This window comes from Rhinatrema bivittatum, chromosome 4 (assembly GCF_901001135.1).
Source record: "Rhinatrema bivittatum chromosome 4, aRhiBiv1.1, whole genome shotgun sequence".
NCBI classification, from domain to species: Eukaryota; Metazoa; Chordata; class Amphibia; order Gymnophiona; family Rhinatrematidae; genus Rhinatrema; species Rhinatrema bivittatum.
In genome coordinates this window covers 160390580-160398236 of record NC_042618.1, presented here as the reverse complement: position 1 = coordinate 160398236, position 7657 = coordinate 160390580, and positions in this window count along the sequence as shown.

The window sequence follows — 7657 nt, the reverse complement described above, 5'->3', positions numbered from 1 at the left end:
TAGAACTTGTGTAGGCACAGTTAAAAAGCCAGGTTTTTAGATTAGCTTTGAATTTTTTGATGTCTGTTTGCAGTCTTAGTTCTCCCGCAAGGAATTCCAGAGTTTAGGACCTGCGATCGATACCGCTCTCTCTCTTACACCGTCAAGTGCGCAGACTTAACAGTAGGAATTGTCAGTAAACCCTTGTTTGCTGATCTCAGGTTCCTTTGAGGCACATGTAATCGGATGGCGCTGTTTAGCCATTCGGTTTGTTCGCCATAGATTATTTTGTGTAGAATGCATGCTGTTTTATATTGGGAACGATATACAATCGATAACCAATGAAGAGAGATTATTGTTGGTGTAATGTGGTCGTGGATTTTGCTACCTGTCAGGATTCTAGCAGCTGTGTTTTGCAGTACTTGTAATGGCCAGGTTGTGGACGCTGGGAGTCCTAAAAGATCCTTGGCCAGATAATTGTTGTTGCCATGCCTGTGTTATAAAAGCAGAAGGCCAGAGGGTTGGGCAGGGGAGAGAGAAGAATGGAAGGGAAAACTTAGCAAAACAAGAATGAATGCCCTTTGGGCCTTTGTTCTAGATCTCCCTGTCTCTTTCTTACCTTTCACCCTCTCCGGACCAATGAGATAAGCAAGGCTGAGACAGCTACTACAGAAGCATGAATTGCTCAACCAGATATGTGGGAACCACAGGCTAACTGGAAAGAATATCTACGTTTTAAGCTTAAACAATTCCAGTTGCCTGTGGCGATGTGGGCTTGCTAGAAGTGTAACTCAGTCAGTGGCAAAATTAGAACACCACTGATAACACAGATGATATAAAGAAATTGCTTCTTGGGAGTTTCTGATGATTTTTAATGCCATACTGCCCTCTAGTGGCTAATCATGAAACTGGAGCATTTCTGCAAAAATCAAAGTATAAAAGTGATACCTTTTTTTATCAGTTTCAATAGTAGAAATATGCATGAAGGAATACAATAGCCCAATAGATAAAAAGAAAAACAATCTTGAGCATATCAGGCTTAATATATAAAAGAAGAAATAAAAGAATGGAGCTAAAGCTTTTTAGTCCTCGAAAAGTGGGAGGATTGCAGCCACTCTACTCAAGCACATGAAAAAGCAGCAGGATTACCAAATAATAAATATTTTAAAAAGGATAGTTTTTTCTTATTGGACTAACAATATATTTGTAATTAGTGTAGCCACCTCTTAATAAGATTTTTGATGTGGCTATGTGAGTTCTTGTAATAGTAAGATAGGAGTTGGCAGCTCCAGTCCTGGAGTGCCAAAAATAGGTCTGGATTTCAGGATATCCACAGTGAAAATATATCTGAGGTATATCTGCATGCATTACCTCCATTGTATGCAAATATATCTCACATACAGTACATGCTGATATCCTGAAAAATAGATCTGTTTATGGCACTCTAGAACCAGATTTGCTTCCCACTGTAGTAAGGCAAACAGCTGATGTAGTAAACCTCAGATGGTATATGATGTCTTAACTTGTGCCCTAACTAGGGATAAACTGTATCCAAATCCTGTTATTCTATTCCGAGAAGGTAAAGCACACAGTATTGGTGTTCCCAGCTTGGCTGGTTTTATTTCCAGAACTTATAATAGGGATACATCTATAGGTCCTACAAATACTCCTTTCACATATACACTAAAGCTTAGTGTGCATGTTAAGGGCATTTAACACAAAATTATATGCAATGTAGTAAACCAGGGGTGGCAAACCTGATCCTTGAGGACCGCAAACCAGTTGGCTTTTCAGGATATCCCTAAAGAATATGCTTGAGAGAGATGTGCATGCACACTGCTTCAGTTGTATGCAAATCTATTTCATTCATACTCATGAGGGTTATGCTAAAAAAACCAAAAAACCCAACAGACTGATTGGAGACCCTTGAGAACTGGAATTGCATTCTCCTGCACTAAAAGCTTAGCTTGCACACTAAACACAGCTGCAACCTGTTAGCATGTATGCCAGGGCTTTCCAAACCTATCCTGGGGACCCCACAGTCAGTCTGGTTTTCAGGATATCCACAGTAAATATTCATCAGATAAATTTGCATATCATGAACACTTTGGGGCAGATTTTCAAACGTGCGCAAGCGTGTCCATGTGCACGCACTGCCTGGCACACCCATGAACACTTGATTTTATAACATGCCCGGTCCTTCCCAGACCGCTCCAAAATCGGAGCGGCCTCGGAGGGAACTTCCCTACCCCCTCACCCCACCTTCCCTTCCCTTCCTCTACCTCCCCCCACCCTTTCCCCCCTACCTTTTTCTTCTGTTTTAAAACTTACTTCAGCTCCTTTTTGCAAGCCCCGGGACTTACACGTGTCCCGGGGCTTTACACGCGTCGCCGGGCCTTTTGAAGTTAGGCCTGATGCGCGTGACTTTTGAAAATCTGCCCCTTTTTGCATGTAAATTTATCTCATGCATATTCATTGTGGATATCCCGAAAACCTGACTGACTGTGGGGTCCCTAGGGCAGGTTTGGGAAGCCCTGATCAATGCCTTAAAAATAACATGCATATGGAAATCATAAACATGAGATGCAGATTAGAGTTCCATTGAACAATGCTAAGTATAACTATGCACACAGGGGTAGATCTTTAAACCTGCGCGTAGGCGTAGATTTGTTCGCATTAACCCGGCGCGAACAAAAATCTACGCCTGATTTTATAACATGCGCGCGCTGCAGCGAGCATGTTATAAAATCCAGGGTCGACGCACGCAAGGGGGTGCACAATTGTGCAACTTGTGCGCGCCGAGCCAAGCAGCCTTCCTCCATTCCCTCCGCCCCGCCCCCCTCACCTTCCCCTCCCTTCCCCTATCTAACCCGCCCCCCCAGCCCTAACTAAAACCCCCTCCTTACCTTTTTTCGGGAAAGTTACGCCTGCCTCCGGGCAGGCGTAACTTGCGCGCACCCCGGCACGGCGGCTGTTTTGGAGGCATCGGTCCCGCCCCCGGAACGACGCCCCCGAGCCGGCGCCCTGCCCCCGGCCCCACTCCCGGAACGCCCCTTTTTCGAAGCCCTGGGACATACGTGCGTCCCGGGCTTGCACGCGCTGCCGAGCCTATGCAAGATAGGCTCGGCTCGCGCAGGGGCAGCCTGGGGCAGCTTTTAGGGGGGTTACGCGTGTAACCCTTTGAAAATCTGCCCCACAATCCCGCACAAATTAGCATAAGGCACTCTGGACTGCTAACTTAGTACCTGCTGCACAGCAGGTGTTAAATGTTAGCCTGCCCACAGTGCTGGTATATTAACTTTTAAAATAGGGGGCGGACCTTATGTGCCAACATAAAGCCCACCCAATCAAAAATGTTCCCCCCTTCAAGGCTTCTCCTACACACCCCCAATTTATACAAAAAATGTTCTGATGATTATCCACCGCCTGATCTGTTGATGTAAAAATGAAGAAACCCCCTCTAGGATTAGCCCCCTGATGTACGAATGAAGAAGGCTGTACTGGGGCTATCCTTTCCCCTCCCCCTCCCTCATTCCCAATACTCTATTACCCTAATGTATGAATGAAGAAGCCCTCTCAGGGTCTACTCCCACCCAGTCCTCTGATCCCCCAGGGTAAGACTGAAGCCCACTCGAGGACCACCTCACACATTCATATGCAATCCCCCAGTCTCCTGATGAAAAAGTTGAATTGGTGCTTGCCCCGTGGGTCAGTCAGCACTGGCAGCTTCAGGATTCATCTTGTGCACATGCTAAAGGGCCCAGGCTCCATGGAGCATGTACCTTGCAGAATGTGCACACACATCTCATTCTCTTAGAGTGTGATGCACTATGCAACTTTTTAGCACGCATGCTAAAAAAAATGTTAGTGCATAGTCCAGACAGTAGCACTTTAACTTTATTGCAGTATTCATATTACATCCTCCTCCTTTGCCTTCTGAAAGATTCAACACAGGCAAAAACATGACTTCATGGGTATTATCGCTACTGCTTTACCCCCAAAATGATTGTAAGCAAAGAAGATATCCAAGGTCCTTTCAAGTATGTTGCCTAATACCTCCTCTCTTTCCCATTTATCAAGTTCTGGGACTAGGAGGGGGTGGGGGTAAAAGAGGGTACATGCCCCAGATATGACATCCTAAAGAGCACCATCATGCTTACCAGGGCCAGATTTAGGCATAAGCAGTATAGGTATGTGCCTGGGGTGCCCAAAACTGGGATTCCTCTTACTTTTCTTTGATTTTCAGGGGTGAAACCCTCCTACTCCCAGTTCACTGCCTCACAATCTTAAATCCAGCACTGATGCTTACTCAGGGTATGCGGCAGAAATGGCAGCAGTAGAAGAGAAAATCAGAGCAGGCCCTGTGAACCTGCTCCTGCTTACAGGCCTTGCACAGGTTTCCTTAATAACAGGAAGCCAGTATGGGACGAGTGGGCAGGGCCACTGCAGAGCCTGCCCACGCTACTCTTCTGAATGCCCCTGCATTGCTGCTGCTGCTGCCTAAAGATTTTAGGCAACGGTGGCTCCAAGGTACTGGAGCAGCCAGTGGGAGAAAGGGAAGATGGATGAGATAAAGAGATGGGAATAGATGCTGAAGGACGACAGAAGGGAATTCGAGTGAGAGAGGAGAATATTGAGTATGAGGAAAGAGAAAGGGGGCTGTTGGACAGAAAGAAATGGAGTAGAGAGTGAGAAAGAAGGCATACAGTGAGGGAGAGGGGGGTGCGTGATGGATGGTGTCTGCAGGGGAGGGAGGAGGGGCTTACTGCTGCGGCATGGAGTTGGAGGAAGGAAAGAGAGAGAGAGAGAGAGAGAGAAGATTCTTCTGGGCAGGGGTGGGGTAAGAGAGAAAATGGAATTGATGGTGCTGGGAAGGACAAGAAAGAGAGGACTGCTGGTCAAGGAGAGAGGGTGTGATAGATGCTGTCTAATGGGGAGGGAAATAGGAAGCTATTTCTGGGCAAGGAGTGAGGAGAAAGTGGGGGTGCTTCTGGGCAGGAAGTGGGGAACAAAAAGAGAGAGCATCCTGCTGGCCAGAGGGTTTGAGGGGAGAGGTGGAGGGTTTGGGAGAGAGAGGAGTGGATGCATTTGGTCCGGTGTGGAGTAGAATGAAAGGCAAATTCTGTTCTAAAATCACTATTGCTGAAGGCCAGGTATAATTATGAACATCTGCCCTGGGTGCAAAAAACCTGGTCCCAGCATTGCATTTAACCATTTTTCTCTAAGACTCCTTCTGCCCTTCCCCAGCATGTTACCCAGACCTTCCTTGACCTCTTCGTTTAATAACCAGTCCAACCTTAGGGGATTCTCTCTCCTTCAGCCTGAACCCTTAGCAGGCATTTTCTTCCATAGAGATCATGGAACTTAGGAAACCTTACTCCACTTACGAATGACTGCCACTTCTTTCTTACCTCTTGCTCTCTAGTCAAGGGATATTATTCTGTCTGCTTCAACAACAAGAGGTGATGGGAATCGGACTCAAACTGCAACCAACGAGGCCTCTGGCTTGATGGTCTGGGAGGCTATTGGATATGGGGGGGAATTGTATGGCACAGCAGAATCTGCCATGAGCTTGCTGGACAGACTAGATAGACCATTTGGTCCTTTTCTGCTGTCATATCTATGCTTCTATATTAGACTTCTTTCTCCATATGCTATGATACTGCCGCCAGCTATGTAGTAACACTGCAAAGGGAGTTTGTTAGCATTACGGTGTTCAAGTTTGTTTGTTGTTTGTTTCATTATGATTTTTTTATTTGGTTGGTGGGGGGTTTAGTCCATTTAGTTTCTGTTTTGTTTTGTTTTAATTTTCATTTCACATTGTGTTTAAAAGGCATTTCATTAAAAATAAAAAATAAAAAAGCATTAGCAGTCAACTCCCAGAATCCTCCTCTCCCGCATCAAAAATCACTATGCCAAAACATAAAACAAAGTCTTGCCAGGATTTTTCTCTATCTCTCCTACCCATCTGGAATCCCCCAGTTTACCCATAATTATAAGCATCTTCATGGGGGCATGAATTATCCCCAGACAATCCTGCCCCACCAATGCTCTATTCATAATGGTGCCGGCGGGCCCTGAGGTCAACACCCTTTTGTTTAACAGAGGTACCTCTGTAGGGAGGTAAAGGCATACCTCTGGTCTCAGGGCCCGCCGGCACCATTATGAATAGAGCACTGCTATGGCAGAAGCTTCAGGGGATCGCTCCTGCTCTATGAAGATGCTTACTATTGCAAGTAAGCTTAGTGTGGTATAGGAAGGTAGAAGGGATGGGAAAAAGGCCTGGTGGACCTTGCTTTTTTTTTTTTTTTGTAAGACTGCAATTTTTGCATCAAGAGAAAAGGACTGGCTGCAGCTGCCTTTTCTTAAACGAAACAAAAGATCAAACAACATTTTGCTTGGTTTTCTATCATTTTGTTTTCAAAATGAAATGAAATGAAAGTTTTTTGAAATTTCCTTTTTCATTTACAAACAAAAACATATTCCTAGTGTAACCGTCTCTTTTTAGTCAGTAAGGAGGTCCAGACAACTGATCCGTAAAGATAGACTTTTATTGCCAGCAAGATGCAGCTAAGACAAAGGCTTAGTACAACTGCATGCCCCTCCCCTCCAGGAGCAGACTCTTATGCACTTTACAGTTCTTTAAGAAGGCGAGCCAGGCTAGTCCGGGCGCGCCGCTGGTAACTCAGGCGCGAGCCCGGGAGGCAGCTAGAGTAGGTTAGAAAAGGGAGGGGGAGGGGGAGAAGTGGTGAGAGGGAGATGGGAACCAATGAGGGGGCAGCCAATTCGAATGCTGCCTCATCATTGGCTCAGAGATAGGAAGAAAAAGAAGGGAGAAGGAAGGGACAAGGCAGTTGGGAATCAGGCAGCGAGATAGCAGGAGTTCTTGCTATCGGTTTACCTGTTTCTCAACTGGGTGTTGTAGGTCGGGTGTCGGCGTGTTCGTGCAGTAGCAGGTCCGGGTAGCTGGGCGGTATGAGGCGGTCGAAGGGACAGCAGACGGCGCGGTCACGAGGGGAGGGGCGGGTGCAGATGCGGCGGCCGGGGAGCGGCGAGGTCGTGCTAGGGACCCGGTGAGTGTGGCTGAGGCTCAGGCCGACCTCCTGGGGACAGGGGCGTTGAATCGGCGGTCGGTACGGCCCAGCACGGGCCGTCCGCGGTTTTTTCCCCTCCCGCTGTGCAGGGCGCCGGTCGTCCTTGGGGCGGATTCGGGCGAAAGCGGCCCGGAGCCCGACAGCCCGCCTCGCCCCGTCAGCCCGGGTTCCCACTTTGGCATCGCTCTTGCGCATGCCCAGCCGACCCAGCCCGCGGGTGACCTGCGGGAGGCTCCGGCTTCCGAGCGGGTTCGGCGGCCTAGCCACGTGGCTCCTGCGGCGAGCGCAGCCGCTGTGTTTTGTTCGCCGGCGTGTTCTGGGGATCCCCCTTCGTCCTCCCTGCGGTACCGGGTGGCTCCCCACACCTCCCGGCCTGGGGCGGGGGCCTGACCCCCTCTGCGGCCCATCGCATGGACGCAGGTCGGTGATGTGCGGCCCCGACCGCGTTCCGGACAAGGGGCCGTAGCGGACGTGCGGGAGGGCGTGGTGTGGGGTCCTCGCCGGCGGCCCTCCCACGGCGACAGGTGCCTCCTCGGGGGCCGGCGCCCCGCTTGGTCCCCGGAGAGCCCCCGGGTGCGCTCTCG